The sequence below is a fragment of the Delphinus delphis genome, chromosome 5, assembly GCF_949987515.2.
Source record: "Delphinus delphis chromosome 5, mDelDel1.2, whole genome shotgun sequence".
Lineage (NCBI taxonomy): Eukaryota > Metazoa > Chordata > Mammalia > Artiodactyla > Delphinidae > Delphinus > Delphinus delphis.
In genome coordinates this window covers 46233919-46249357 of record NC_082687.1, presented here as the reverse complement: position 1 = coordinate 46249357, position 15439 = coordinate 46233919, and the positions used below count along the sequence as shown (strand labels likewise).

At 45.9% G+C, this 15439-nt stretch overlaps 1 protein-coding gene across 5 annotated transcripts in view; it reads left to right on the top strand.

Annotated features, from left to right (window-relative positions):
- Positions 1-15439, top strand: part of SHROOM3 (shroom family member 3) — a 195343-nt gene that overhangs the window by 119431 nt on the left and 60473 nt on the right. The gene's annotated exons all lie outside the window — the stretch shown is intronic.

Sequence of the window (15439 nt, the reverse complement as noted above, 5' to 3'; positions counted from 1 at the left end):
CTATGGTAACGCCCAAGAAGGAATAGGAGTATGAACAGTGGTCTTCATTTGTTCAACAAATGTGGGAGGTAGCCCAGCAACTGGAGATGGGTCCTCTGCCCTCAGGGAACATGTCGTATTAAAGGAGAAATCAAACAGGTTAATAAGCTAGTGTCATTCGCAGGGAGTAGAGTACAGGGGTTAAGAACTTGGGTTTGTTGTAAAGTTAAACATACATCGACCCTGTGACTTAACATATCCACGCCTAGCTGTTTACCCAAGTTGATGAAAACAAATGTCCACTAAGAGACTTGGACAGAGTGGCCATAGCAACCTTATTCGTAATTGCCAGCAGCTGGGAACAGCCCTATGTCCATCAACAAGAAAATGGATAAACTGTGGTACAGCCATACGAATGGAATACTACTTGACAATCAAAAGGGATGAACTTGTGATACATACAACAGCCAGGACGAATCTCAACCATTATGTTAAACTGAAAGGAGCCAGACACAAAAAGGATACACAAACAGTTCTATTTATGAAGTACTAGAATAGGCAAAATTAATCTGTGACCGCAGAAGTTAGTGGTTGCTTGGGATAGGTGGCAGGGTGGGGGAGAGTTTGAGTAGAAAGAGGTAAGAAGAGACTTTCTGGAGCCATAGAAATGTTCTGTGTCTTTATTTGCATGATGGTTACACAGTATCTAACTCCATGGAACTGAACACTTAAGACATGTATTTTATTGTATGAGAAGCATTAGCTCAATTAGATGAAGAACTTAAGTCCTAGGGATAGACAAGGGTATACATCCCATCTCTGCTTGTAGGTTTACGTTACCTTGGGCAAGTTATTAAATCCCTCTGAACCCGGAAACGTTGGAAAGGAATAAAACATCTCCTTCATATAGGGTGGTTGTAAGGATTGAGTTAGATAATGAAAGTATTTAGCTTAGTTAAGGACTCAATAAGTGTCAGCTAATAATTCCATGTACTGTGATAAATATGTGGTTTTGGTGTTAATGATAAAGTTATTTGCACTTTTTGCGAAAGCCATCTCATTTATTTACGATTATGTAACATATTAACCGATATCCTTAGCATTGTAGGTGTCTTCATTTTAATGGGTCCTTTTTCGAGGTTGTAGGGAGTTTAAATTTAAAGTTCTTGCCTATCTGATCAAAATACCAGTGGGGCTTTGCTTTGCCAACAGAAGTAAACCTCAAAGAGAGGAGATACTCACTAGGTAAACCCCTCTTTATTTATTTATTTATTTTGGCTGCGTTGGGTCTTCGTTGCTGCGCGCCGGCTTTCTCTAGTTGCGGCGAGCGGGGCTACTCTTCGTCGCGGTGCACGGGCTTCTCATTGCGGTGGCTTCTCTTGTCGCGGAGCATGGGCTCTAGGCACACGGGCTTCAGTAGTTGTGACGCGCGGGCTCTAGAGCGTAGGCTCAGTAGTTGCGGCGCACAGGCTTAGTCGTTCCCCAGCATGTGGGATCTTCCTGGACCAGGGATCAAACCCGTGTCTCCTTCGTTGGCAGGTGGATTCTTAACCACTGCACCACCAGGGAAGTCCCATAAATCCCTCTTTTTCTGAGGACTGATTTAGTGGTAGCAGTTGAAGCTGAACTCCCAGATTAGGCTCACAGCATTCACAGAATCCAGGTGAAAGGTTTACATATTATAAACTCTTTCCAGCCATGTAGGGGGAAAAGAAAAAACGATCTCTGTATAATGTGCTTTTTTTTTTTTTAAAGGGACACATTGTATAACTGGAATTTTCAGTAAAATGCCTTGCACAGAGTGGTAAATATAATACTAGTTTACTTAATCTATTAAGCTTCAATTATTTAGGTTCAACAGAGTGTTTGGGAAAGATGATATAAACTTTTCCAACTCCAACAGAGGCATTTTGTTTTTAGGTTGTTTTAATTCATTCACTAAACATTTATCCAATGTTTACTGAGAACATATTAGCCGCTGGGAATTCAATGATAAATAATAAGTCATTTTATACTCAAGGGTTCATAGCTGCCTTGATTGTGAATGTGAATGTGTGTCCATTTCTCTTGGCCTTTTTTTCAGAGCAGAGGACTCTCTTAGGCTAGTTTTGTTGGCTTTTTTTTAAAGCCTCTTGCTTAAGGTGGAGGTTTAAAATCCTGGGGTCTTTTCACCCCCATTGGTACTATTTTCTTAAACACCAGAATTTCTTCTTCTTATCCTTACTAAAAATAACAACAAAATGGTCTCCTATAAAGGCAGTGTAGTGTCGTGGAAAGTGTCTTAGACTGTGGAAACAGAACCACCTGGGTTTGAATCTGAGCTCTACTACCTACTAGTGATTTAGGGTAAGTTCTTAAATTCTTTAAGCCTGAGTTTCCTCATCTGCAAAATGGTGATAAAAGAAGTATTAATATAGATCAGATTAGGCTGTTATAAGGATTAAATGACAAAATACATGTAAAAATAACTAGCCTGGCACCTGGTGGGTATTAATATCTATCGAGTACTTGCTAAGAGTAAAGCACTGTCTGAAGCTCTTCTTGTATCTTCCTTGCACTCCAATGAGGTAGGCACTGTTATTGCCCCCTTTAGAGGTGAGGAAACCCCCAAACACAGAAGAGATTAAATAGCTTGCTGAGGGCATGGAGGTGCCAGGGTTGGAACCCCACAAGATCTCTCCTCTCAACTGAGGAGGTTCATAATAGATGTCAGTTACTTTTCCCTTTTAGGTAAAATTATTTTAAGATTTCATGATTGCAGGGAGAAAGTTACACCAATAAGTGGTGCTGGGGCGACCATTATGGGCTGTATGCAGGTGAACGCTGGTGATGGAGAATTGGTATGTTCTTAAGTGGTCGATGGACCTACTTTCAACTTTGTGGAGCGGGGCTTACAGCAGAGGCGCTCATAAACATGTCAGGGTCTTTCCCCAGCCCCTCAGCAGTCTTCCTGTGAATGGCCCTCTCTGGCCTGTGAACGGAAAATGTGGATTTGGCCTAGACTTTGTGGAGCCCGTGTAGGGATTGACATAGGTGTGATCTTATCTTGGTCTCCACCGGAAGGCAGGGTGAGAAGCGTGCTCCAGAGCCCTGAAAGTAAGAGGAACAGTAGGTCCTTGTTGCTTATTTATTTTATGTATAGTAGTGTGTACCTGTTAGAATATATATGCGTATACACACACACACACACACACACACACACACATATATCCACATAACTGAATCACTTTGCTGTACACCTGAAACTAACACAGCATTGTAAATCAACTACCAAAAAATAAGAGGAACAGTAAACTGTTACCCCGGGATACCCCCATTTTCGTGGCTTTTCCTCAACTGCCAGATTCTGGAGAACCCTGAGTTAGAACTTTAAATAAGAAGAAATCCCAAGTGGTAGATTGAGAACCCTACTGATTTAATGCAGACATACAAAGTCACATTGGCCAATTAAAATAACATGTGGATGCCTCAGGGGGAAACGTCGTTAAATATCTCTACAGACACGATTCCTTGTTTAGATATGAGCCTTTTCACTTAATCCCCACCCTGCCCCACCAGAGTACAGGTTTTTGTGCAAGATTCTCTGTATTAATGTTCTCAACACCCATGCCTCTCCTCTGCAGCGTAGCTTGACAGCCGGCATCTCAGGACCATTTCCTCAGTCGCCCAGGTCTGTTTAAGACACGCCAGAAAGCCCCCCAGCAAGCAGAGTGGGTGCCGCTGGGGGCAGTGGGCTGAGGCCAGGGGGCATGAGGAGGAGCCCCTTTGCAAAGTGCTGCTTGTATTAGAAGGAATGTCACCATGTACCAGTTTTGTCCACCCAAGTGAGCCACGTTATCTCAGGGCAAAGTTCCTGGCAGACGAGACTTCTGGGGCTCCGCTCTCTGAAGGGGAGAAAAGAAATCTGGAGGAAGAACCTACAGGGGTCTTGGCACTCTGGTTGTCGCTGACCCCTCGAGGCTGCTTGGCTCTGTGCAAGCTCCACCTGTCGCTAGTCTGATCCACAGTAACTGTGCTCAGCTAAAGTTAGGAGAATCGCAGGACTGTCCCTTGAAGTCCCACTCTGCCTGTTCACCATCGCCTCCAGCCTCTTTCCCTCAACTTGAAGCCCTTTGTATCAGTTCCCATGGTTACCTCTTCACCACTAGCAGCTGGAATTCCACAGTGGGAGGAGGCCGCCTCCCCTCGGAGCCAGGTCTGTCTGGGGCGGAGGCCCCCGATCCGCCACTGGTTCATGACATGGGGTCACAGTCCGGTACCTTCTCTTTGTCGTGGATTCTGTACCTTTCCCAGGCTTGGCATGCTGGCGTTCTAGTGGGAGGGGAGACCAGGGGTGATGCACGGCTCACAGGGTGTTTCCTGCCCTCGGCTGGCCCGCCGGCTGCCGCCTCCTGTATGTTGGTGCCCAGGGGAGGGGGTAGGACCTGCTCTGCCCAATCAGATAAAGATGACCACTCACTTTCCCACCTGCTTTCGCTTCGGCTTTTGTGCCCAGTACCACCTGTTTATGCGTAGTTGACATTCACAAGACCAGGCTCTGGTCTGGAAGGAATTGGTGTCCAAGGCCAGTTTTCCTCCAGCCTGGAGGACCAGGTGGGCACAGGAAACTGGGGGATCATGTGGGGACCTGAGGTTCAAGAGCAGAACATGACTAGCTCAGAGTTTGTCTTGAAGCTGTCACTTCAGATACCATCTGAGGCCCAAATTCGTTCTCATTTAGGGTTCCACGGGCCCCAGAGCTGAAACAGGAATGGTTAACTACGGGTGGAAATTAACCAGCCCCGGTGGGAAAGGTGAGGAGAAGTGGCTACCAATAGAAGCCACCACAGATCATCGCTCCTGAGGAAGCCAGCACTGGAAGAATTGTTGTGCTTTTCCTGGGATCAGGCAGCTCTGTTTTCTAGAGTTTGTTCCGTCTGCAGATATCTGAGCCCCTAGGTGATATGGCTGTTGTAGGTCGTGGTCAAGGGCGTGCCTTGGAGCCTTTTAGTGTGTTGGGTCTGTGTTTTACCGCTCTACTTGTGATCTCGAGCGATTTATTTAAATTACCTGTGCCTCAGTTTCATTTTCTGTGAAGAGGGAGGACACTCCTGAGGGTTATTATGAGGATTGCATTTGTTATGTAAAAATACTTCGTAAAGTGTAAAGTCCAACACGGGTGTCAATTGGGAATATTTTTTAATGATGTTTTGAGACTGCCGTGCTAAGCTAAAGACAGATTTATGTCAGTCCCACTTTTGTGTTATGTATGTCAGTGGGTCCACAATTCCCTGGAGAGGATAGGGTAGTGTTGGGGTGAGTGGGGACACACAGGATTTTTAAAAAGAAAAGAAAAGAAAAAGAACTCTGGACTGTATTACACTAACCCTATAGTCATCAAAGGAAAGGAAAAATGGTGGGGATAAGTAGAAACTTAGCCAGTGGAACCATAGTTACAAACACCTTGAAAAGGTGTATTGTAAACCACAAACAATTACTTTTCCACAAATTGACTGCAATTTGGTACCTTGCCTTCCATGTAAAATGTGCTTCCAAAGAATATAAAGCAACAGCCAGGGGAAAGCTTGGGAGACAGAGTCCTACTTTGGATAATAGCAAAGGTTGGAAACATTTAGGTTTGAGATTTGGAGGCATTTAAATAGCATGGAATGTCTATTATCTACCCTAAAAAGCAGAAAGAATCTTGGATATTGTGGACACAAATGCAGTTGGCATGAGCTTAAAAAAAGTGCATGTGAGCTTCTTTCTAAGACCCAGTAATCCTCTTGGGCAAAGTAAGGATTAGGCCTCCCTCACAAACAAGGGGGTGAGTTCATTTTTGCTAAGATTCCTCAGCTGTTGCCAAATTTAGCCAGGGACCTATTTTCTCCCAATGAATGACCACGTCCATTTACATTTTTAACGTCTACCCCCTCTTCTCCAGGCAGGTCTAGGACAGGAGCAACTTATTTGCAAGTAGATGGGAGAGAGACCCTGTCTCCCACAGACCGCATTGCCATCCCAGGGACCTTAGAGCCAGAGCCCCTCCACCCACTTCTGCCTGCAGGAGGGCAGGAGTCTCTCTCCCCAGAGCCTGACGTAGGAGGACTCCAGGGGCTAAAAAAAACTGGGCCCAAGCTCATCATGTTTTTAAAACAGCCATGCAGACACTTTTGCTGAGTGCCATCCCTACCCACTGCCTGAGGCTCCCTCTGGTGAGAGGAGGCCTCCAGAAGAATTCCTTAGGCCAATTCTGCCTTGATGTTCCAGGAACCATTTCTTTCACACTGGTTGCTGGGTCCTCTGCGCCAGTCTGTTCCTAAGGGGCCCAGGTAATGCCCCATATTTCCTGTTCCTATATGCAAAAACCTCCACTGTGGCGTTAAATATTTATATCCCTCGCCAAAGGCTTTGGACATTTGCTGTTGCCCTTTTTAAGGAATTAAGGAGCCGATCGTTATAGCAGCATCCTGTCACACCCCTTGGGTGACTTCCCATATTCACCTCTCTCATGTAGGTCACTTAGATCAAATGATAATAGCTCCTGTCTTGTAGTGATTATCACATGCCCAGCTTACTAGTCCCATAGCCGTGTCACCAGGCACATCATACTCTGTCCCCTTTTTACAGAAGAGGCCCTGAGGCTCAGACAGAATAGTGGCAGAGCTCAGATTGGAACCCAAGTTGATCTGGCTTCAAATTCTTTGTGTGTCTCTCCAGCAAGGCTGGAAGTCAGAAATTGTCTTCTATTCTGCATAGATTCCAGCTTGGAATCTGCGTGTAGAAAGTGCTCATTACTTGTGGACGGAGATACTTGAGAAATCGTTTTCTCACTCAGGATTTGTCATTTATGCCCTTTCCCCCTCCTTGGTTTGTAGACTGTTAACGGTAAAAGGAACCCTAAAGTACATCTGTACCAACCCAGTGCAGGCCTCCTGGCTGCCGCTCCAGTACTATTTCCCTCTATAATAGTTCGTGCATATATGGCCGTTTTTGGTGTCTACTTAGCCATCCAAACTCCTTTTCCCTAATGTTTTGTGGAAATAAGGGAGGAAGTATTACCAAATCTATTTTCCTGTGTTACTTCCACTGGGTCAATTTATTTTTTCTTTTCATAATTGAGATTTTATTGGTTGTTTTGAGGATGAGTACACAGACATTTCAGTTTGCACACAATTCTTAATGTATGTACCAAAAATCTAAAAAATTGTGTAGTTGTGATTCTCTTCTGAACAGTTATTCCGGCGACTTTCCAGCTTAAAATTCGGAGGCAAATTTTCCTTAACAGGATATCAAGTACCAATATGTTTAAATTTTGGTATGCTGTTATATCGTAAGTTGCACTAATTCATGATTTAATACCATATACACCACACACTTAAATTTTCAGTTGTTCGTAGCACATTTACAAAGTTACTAGGAAAACTGGATGACCATGACCGAAGATGTTACAGAGTGCACAAAATTCTGACAAGGAGAGCCAAGATCAAGGAGTGGTTTGCTTTAGGAAACAATTCTACCAAAAACAATTTGGGAAGAGACGTAATTTAAAGTGTTCAAGACATATTACATGCACTACTGACTCCAAATTAGTATGCTTTGTATTATAGGATATAAAAATTACCCCCGTCTATGGAATGTTAAGTTGACACCCAAGATAATCAAAGCCTCCCATGTTCAATATCCCACTATCTTCTGGCTGTACCGAAAAATAAACAGTCAGCAACTGATTTCACCTCTTTAAAAATGGGATGAGGTGGGATTCCCTCCTTCTTAAAAATGTTTCTAGAGCTACTAAAAAACTTGCATTTACAAAATAGTTGATAAAAACTTTCCTCTGGAGTATACAGGAAGGGAGACAGGGACCACTGATAAGACCGGGTGTATGATATTAATCAGACTCGGCTTCTTTCTCTGCTGCTTCATCGGGGAGGCTGGACTCTCCTTGTTTGTAGTTTCTCCGTTTTCTGCTGGTCCATCTTCTTTAGTCTCTTGTTTAGCCACTTTGGCCTGTTTTCCCTTTGCTCCCCTTTCCCCTTTTGTTTACACTTTTTGGTCTGAAGATTTACCCTTTCCTGCCACCTTTTTTAGCTTGTTTCCACTTTCTCAGGAGCTGGTCTCCTCTTGGGCTCCTCCTTCGCTGAGCCCTGGGTTGATCTGACCTTCCTCTTGGGCATCGTGGAGGCAGGGTGGGCATGTGCCAGGTGCACCGAGAGCCTTCACAAAGCTGGGCTGCCTGGCCACTGCCCAAGCTGCTGGGACCCCCGCCATGTTGCTTCTTGTTCTCTTTCCTGCTCTTCTCATCTCTAGTAGATCCTCTCCAACATGCTCTCCTAGAGGTCGTAACTGGTACTACACCGTGCTGTGTGGTCTGGGAGAGGGAGGTCTTAGGCATTTGGACTGGGAGGTTTTCTTGTCTAAATAGGCTTGTCACCATTGCAAGCCTGGTGCCTAATCCATTGTGTGGTCCCTGGTTGAACCTTAGCGATTGTTGACTGAGTGAATGGATGATTGGGCTGGGTGTAGCAGTGTGCTCTGAGTCTCACCATGAAGCGTGTCCTGTATCAACAGGAAGTTCCGGATCAAGGTGCAGTCTGGGTGGCATGGGGGAGGAGCCCTCCAAAATCTGGTCTCATCATTTCTCTAGAGCTAGGGACATTTGGGCTAGGGCCAGAGAGGGGACCCGTCTGAGCAGTAGCCGTCAGTAACTTTTGACTTTCTTCTGAAGAAGCTTTCCCTTTAAAGAAGCTTTGGTATTGTTTGTCACCTGTGTCAGAGGATTTTTAGGATTGTAGACTCTAAAGGCAGTATGATATGAAAGAGGGAGCATGAAAGTTAGAGTTAGGGACCCTGCCTTCATGGAGCTTACAAGTCCTGAGCTCACACAAGTAACTATCCCTGTCTGAGGCTGTCTCTACATCTGTTAAGTGGGGATAAATAATACCTGCCGTTCTGGCCCTTTAGCATTATTATGAGGGCCAAATGGACTCATGCACAGAAGGTACTTTCAAGCTATAATGGATAATATTAAAGTATGGAACTGTTATGTTTCTTTGGACACTAGGGAGAGGAGAGGGTGGGAGGGAAGAAAGACAGAGGCCTCACTTTCTTAAGACGATTTCATCACCTGATACTGGTTTCCCAGAAATCTTGCTTCCTCCTCCAGGTATTTTTCCACGGTTGTGAGGGATCCCAAAGGAAACCCTCCACCAGCGTGAAGTCTTTTCACTGCCCAGATTTACTCCCAGGGTAGGTAGCTCCACTGCCATTTCCCGACAAAGGTTTTCCTTTAAAACTACGGAGAAATGAGACCCATTCTAGTAAGGAAAAAAAATAAGGCTAGTTTTGCTTTTTCTGATAGTTAAAATAATAAATGTTCATTGTAAACTGTTTGCAAGGTATAGAGAAAGAGAAGAAAATATCACCCATAATCCTATCACCCAGTAGGAACATTCTGGTACTTTTGCTGGTCTTTTGTCTTCATTAGTATCTTTTTGTCTCATATGAATGGAAAAAGGGTCATGTGGCAGAAATGCCAGGCAGGTGTGGATTGGCATGTGGCTGATGCCTAAGAAAAAAGTAAGCAAAGTCCCGGGACCCTCAGAGGCATTTCATGAGGGGTGGCATGGTCTCCGGCCAGACTTCTTTCTACTTGTTTTCTTTCTTTTTGCTTTCTTTATCTATAAAATGAGGATCATTGCTGTCTCAAATGATAAAATTAATGAATAACTTTTTAAAGCACAGTATCTGGTACGTACTCTGCGCCCAAGAAATGTAAGTTGCCTTTCTATCGGTAAGAAGTGAACGCTGCCAGGCACTGTTCTAAGTGCGTTACACATATTAATTCATTCAAGCCTCACAACTATCCTTTGATGCAGGTGTTAAGATTATCCTCACTTTATAGAGGAGGAAACTGAGACACGAGAGGTTGCGTGACCTGCCCAAAGTCAAACACCTACTAGGCGACAGAGCCAGAATAGGAACCCAAGCATCTGGGTGCGGAATCTACACTGTTCATTCAGAGTTACAGCCTGCTACTCACTAGAGTTGATTTGAGATCAGACTCAGTGTTTATGGCTAGGGCCAGATGCTCCAATGGTAAAGATATCACCAGTTTAATATAAGCCCTTGCATGAGGGCCCTTGGTTTTCGTTTTGTTTTTTTTTTTTTTTTTTTTTTTTTTGGTGGCACGCGGGCCTCTCACTGCCGTGGCTTCTCCCATTGCGGAGCACAGGCTCTGGACGCGCAGGCTCAGTGGCCATGGCTCACGGGCCCAGCCGCTCCACGGCATGTGGGATCTTCCCGGACCGGGGCACGGTCCTGTGTCCCCTGCAGCGGCAGGCGGACTCTCAACCACCGCGCCACCAGGGAAGCCCAGGCCCTTGGTTTTCTTATGCACTTGCCCTGGGCTAGCTATGTCATAGGGCCCAGTGGGTGGAGGAACTGAAGTCAAAAGTAAATCCAGAGCAGATTAAATATTTAATAGGTAGGTTAAAAGATCTGGCTAATCATTTGGCTTTTTCCCCTACCCACCCTTTTCCAGTCTCCGTGCAAGGCTGGCACAGAGGTCACGGGCTTAAGATCTGGAGATAGTTAGGCTTATGGTTTCAGAAAGAGTCAGAAATATGCTGACTGTCAGTGGTATAAATTGTACACTTGATCCATTTGGGAGGTTTCAGGGGAAATCAAGTGAGAAAAAGCATCAGCAAGAGGAACAGGAGGTACAGACAGACACAGGGCCGAGACATACAGAGCACAGCTATGCATGGCTGAAGGGTTAGGTATGGCCCCCCTGTAATAACCATGCTGCCGAACCAAGGTGGGTGAGCAGAAGGGTTTTTGAGGACAAGTAAAAGGCATGCCTATGATGGAATGCACTGGGTAGGATACAGGCCTGAGAGAGTGCAGTGTGAACAGCTTCCTAGATGGTAAGTCATCATTTAAAAAACAAGAAAGGAGAGTAATGAAGGGACAGTGACCTGAAAGTTTAAGTCTAAATACATAGGTACCAAAAGGCCAGCAATAGAAACAAGGAGCTTTTAAAGAAAGGGCAGTTCATTGAGAATGTCTGTGAAATCTTTGGTAAGTGGCCAGTCACCAGCAAATGAAGAACAGCTACGTTAGGCTAAGAAACAAACCTGAACCTACGGGCATCAGTTCTTAAAATCGTCCTCTGCACACTGAAGAAGCCGAGAATCCAGGCCCTCTCCGCCTCCCAGAGACTGAAGGGAAGAGTGCTGGGGAGCCTGAGGTGATGATACAAGAGGCCTGCTAACAGGATGCAGAGATGACGGTGGGACCAGTTGCCCGCGTGATGGATACAGAGTGGCACAAAGAGAAAATAGAAACCCAGGAAACCACAAACACGACTTTTCATGAAGCAGATCGTGAAAATGAATACATGCAAGCACCTAGCCTAAATCCGAAGGAATTTCTCCAGAGGGCTCTGAGGACAACTTAGCCCTGTATAAATGCAGGTCTGTCTGCTTCATCTCAAAAGGCATGCTGGCTGCTTCGAAACATAAGGCAGCGAAACTGCGCTGAGCTGCACCAACTGTTTGTCGAAGGGCTTGGCCCGTGGTCCCCCAACACTGCTCTCGACTCCACGAAAGCAGCTGTTGATGACAGGGACCAAGAGTTAGAGCCGAATTCTACTTTCACAAAGAAATTGACTCACAACCTTATGTAGAAAGTGGCTATAAGGAAAGAGATCCCTACCTTCCCCCAAACATGTATTGGAAACAATTTAATGCCTTTAAGGGTTGAAGGGCAGAGAGCCCCACCTTGGGTGCATTCCACAATTATTCCCTTTACAATCAACTATGATTCATTCTATAAATCTGTGTTGTGTGCCTCCCATGACCCACCCACTGTCTCAGGCCCTGGGTATGTAGTGGTTTAAAAGCACAAAACTGAAGAAAAGTCAGCCATGGGCCCTGTTGCACTTATTGTCCGGTACATACCGTGTGCAAATGAACATTTACATGCGGCTCCACATGCAACCAAGGGAAAGACCAGGTGCCGGGAAGAGACTCTTTGAGGTAGATGAAGCCATCTCTGAGGAGGTGATGTTCCACCGGGGACCGGAAGACTGAGGAGGAGTCAGCCAAGCAGAGAATTGGGAGGAAGGCTGTTCCAGGTGGAGGGAACCTCATGTGTGAAGTGGAGAGCTTGGCAGGCTTGGGGAGCCCAGGCCAGGCCAGTGAGGACAGGGTGAATGAGAGGGGAGATGTTAAAGGGTGGGCAGGAGCCAGGTCACTGGAGACCTCACAGCCAAGTTGGATTTCCTCCAGAGTGCATGGGGAAGCTACACAAGTTTTATTACTAGAGATGATGTAATCCACTTATTTTTTAAAGGTAGTGCTGGCTGCTGGGTAGGTGCTGGGTTGGTGGGGACAGGAATGGATGTGACTGTCAAGGAAGCTGTTCCTGGATAAAACACAACCAGAAGGACGAAACTGCTGATTCTGAGAACCAAGCTCTTCCTAAGGTTGTAACGGTCCATGCTAAGGAGATAGGAGCCCCCCTGCCCATCCCCATTTAAATGCAGTAGAAACCAGGAGCACAAGATCTGGAGAGACCACGATATTGGGCCTAGCCCAGCTCTGTATGTCTTTCTCTCCAGCTTTCCTGGACCCTCCCCAGTTTTCATGGTGCTCAAGAGAGCTACAGGAACAGGACGATCCAGAACCTTTTCTTCAGTATTGGCTGAAACTCAGTTCAGAAAGCAGTTAAGGACTCTATTAAAATACCAAATAGTAAAGCAGTCCGTATATATTCATGAATTATGACTAGTGAGGGCTGGGAATATGAATGTACTCATCATAGAAAGTAGAAATACATAGGTGGTTGGCGTGGATCTTTTGTTTAACTATCTGGCAAAGAAAGATGATACTGGGATAGTGGATCACAGTCTTTTTTTTTTTTTAATTAATTATTTTGGGGTATGTTGGGTCTTCGTTTCTGTGTGAGGGCTTTCTCTAGTTGCGGCGAGCGGGGGCCACTCTTCATCGCGGTGTGTGGGCCTCTCACTGTCGTGGCTTCTCGTTGCGAAGCACGGGCTCTAGGTGCGTGGTCTTCAGTAGTTGTGGCTCACGGGCTCTAGAGCACAGGCTCAGTAGTTGTGGCGCACAGGCTTAGTTGCTCCGCAGCATGTGGGATCTTCCCAGACCAGGGCTAGAACCCGTGTCCCCTGCACTGGCAGGCAGATTCTCAACCACTGCGCCACCAGGGAAGCCCCACAGTCTTTTTTTTTTAGCCCCCGTTAAATCTTCTCAAGTCAGCTCGGACTCCTGTTTCCTCACTCATAGTTGGTGATACTGAGACTGGAGAACAGCAAGAAACAATATTAAAAAGAGCCTTCAAAAACATCTCATAAGTCTTGCCAACAAGATTCACTATGGAATTTCTTTTCACTAGAACATGTGAGTTTAAAAATGTGTATTTGTTGTCCAGGTTATTCCAGAAAGAGGTGATTCCAGAAAAGGAGTGCTCTGGGTGCTGGAGATTCTTCCTGCGCTCCTTCCCACCTGTTTCCTCCTTGGTGTTGTGCATCCAGACAGGTCACTCGGGAGCCAGCCCATCCAGGGTGGGGGGAGGTGAAGATTAGCGGGGAGGCTGTGCTGTGACTTAGCCTGGGGGCCGCCATCAGCAACAATCAACCCCAACCCTGGTTTTATGAACCCTTGCACCCAGTTGTTAACGTCAGCTGGTCCCCTGGAGGGCATTGCTGGGCTGCTCATCTCTGCTAGGGTTGAAAAGGATCACGCACTGAAAATCCTTAAAAAGATAAGACAGTCTCGTGTTCTTGCTTCCATCTCCTTCCCATTTGCCTGCTCTTCCTGCCAGCCCTTTACTCTAACAGCTTTCACCCTGGACTTTCCGTCCCTTGGTGCCTCCCAGAGAGGGGGGAGGGGGTAAGGAGAGAGAAAAGGGCTCAGCCATTGTGCAGAAAGGACAGAGCCAGCAATTGTGGTTTAGGAAAAAAAAAAAGAGGAAGTTATTAAATGCCACAATGTTTTTTTGAAAGCTCAGGCCTGGTCTTTATTGTTTTTCCCCAGCAGACAACGTCAGGGTCTAGAGGAGAGCTGGAAAGGCAAGCTTGCTGTCGGAATGGATTCTACCAATGGGTGGTCTTGGATGTGCTGTGTATGTTTGTGTCACCTTTATGTTCATGTGATGATGAGATGCCTTTGAGTATACTTTCCACCTCAGCTTAAGCCTGATGGCCGTTGGGGTTGGTGCCTCTGAGGGTTGTAGAAATCCTAACTGGAGACCACATGATGAATTCTGCAAAAGGCTCTGACATGCTAACTCTGGACAAAACTCTTTTTGCTGTTATTTCCAGCATAAATTAGGTCTTTTTAATTGTGTCTATTTTACATGACATCTTAGCTGAAAGGTGCTCTAAAATGAAGGTGCTGTTGAAGACAGTAATGAAAACGGTTCGTTAATTAAGCACGTACCCCATGTGTAGGCACTATGCTAGACAGTTAATAGTCATTATCTAGAAACTTTATAGCAACTCTGCAGGATACATATAATAACAGGAGCTGATTTGCTGAGGGCTGAATATGTACCAGACTCTATCCTAAGTGCTTTATCTGAATTAGTTTCAGTTTCTCAACAACGTATGAAAGCCATTGGTCCTTTGCACTCATTTCAGAGACGAGAGAACAGGCACAGAGAGGACGAGGTACCGAGCTGGTCAGAGGGTAAGGCCAGGACTCTGACTCAGCAGCAGACTCCAGGGCCAGGCTCCTACATCGTGTGCTCTGCCTCTTATTCTCACATTCCCTGAGGCTCAGTGTTGACATTCCCAACGTCATTCAGCTCACAAGTGACAGAACCTCAACCGGGTCTTCAGACTTCAAGTCTAGGGGAATATTGAATATATTCAAAGCCAGGAATCTTAAGTTTGGTGAGAAAAGTAAAGTAACAAAGGAGGTAATGATGCTTAGATCAAACTAAAGATGAAAACTTTAGCTTAGAAGTAGCAACTCCCTGCCGACTGCCTGGTCATCTCCCTCCCTGTCCTGAAATACAAAGAGATCACCACCATTCATGATCCCACCCCTTCTCGGCCAAGGCCAACGCAGAGGAGCAACAGCAGGCATTTGCGCCTTCTCCAGAGGACGTGGTGCAGGGGTTACCAGTCGGCTCTCAGAGACAGACACGAAAACACACCACTGGTACCCAGTGTGGCAAGCCCTCCTCAGCACCTGAGGCAGGGGACAGACAGTCTGATCGAGAGGAGGCCTTGAAGGTGCAGTCAGGGTGTTTGGAAATTCAGGAGCCAAGACTCTCCTCCGGAGAAGAAATACCTGTGTTCCCATGGTGGGACGCCCTGGGCGCTCGGGGCTTAACATTTTTCTCTGCCTGCCTGGGAGTATGGAGGGAAACAGCTATGGGAATGGTGTTAGGGACTGTGTGGGGGGTGGGGTTAAATGGACACACAGAAGGCTTGCCTGCAGCACGGTGG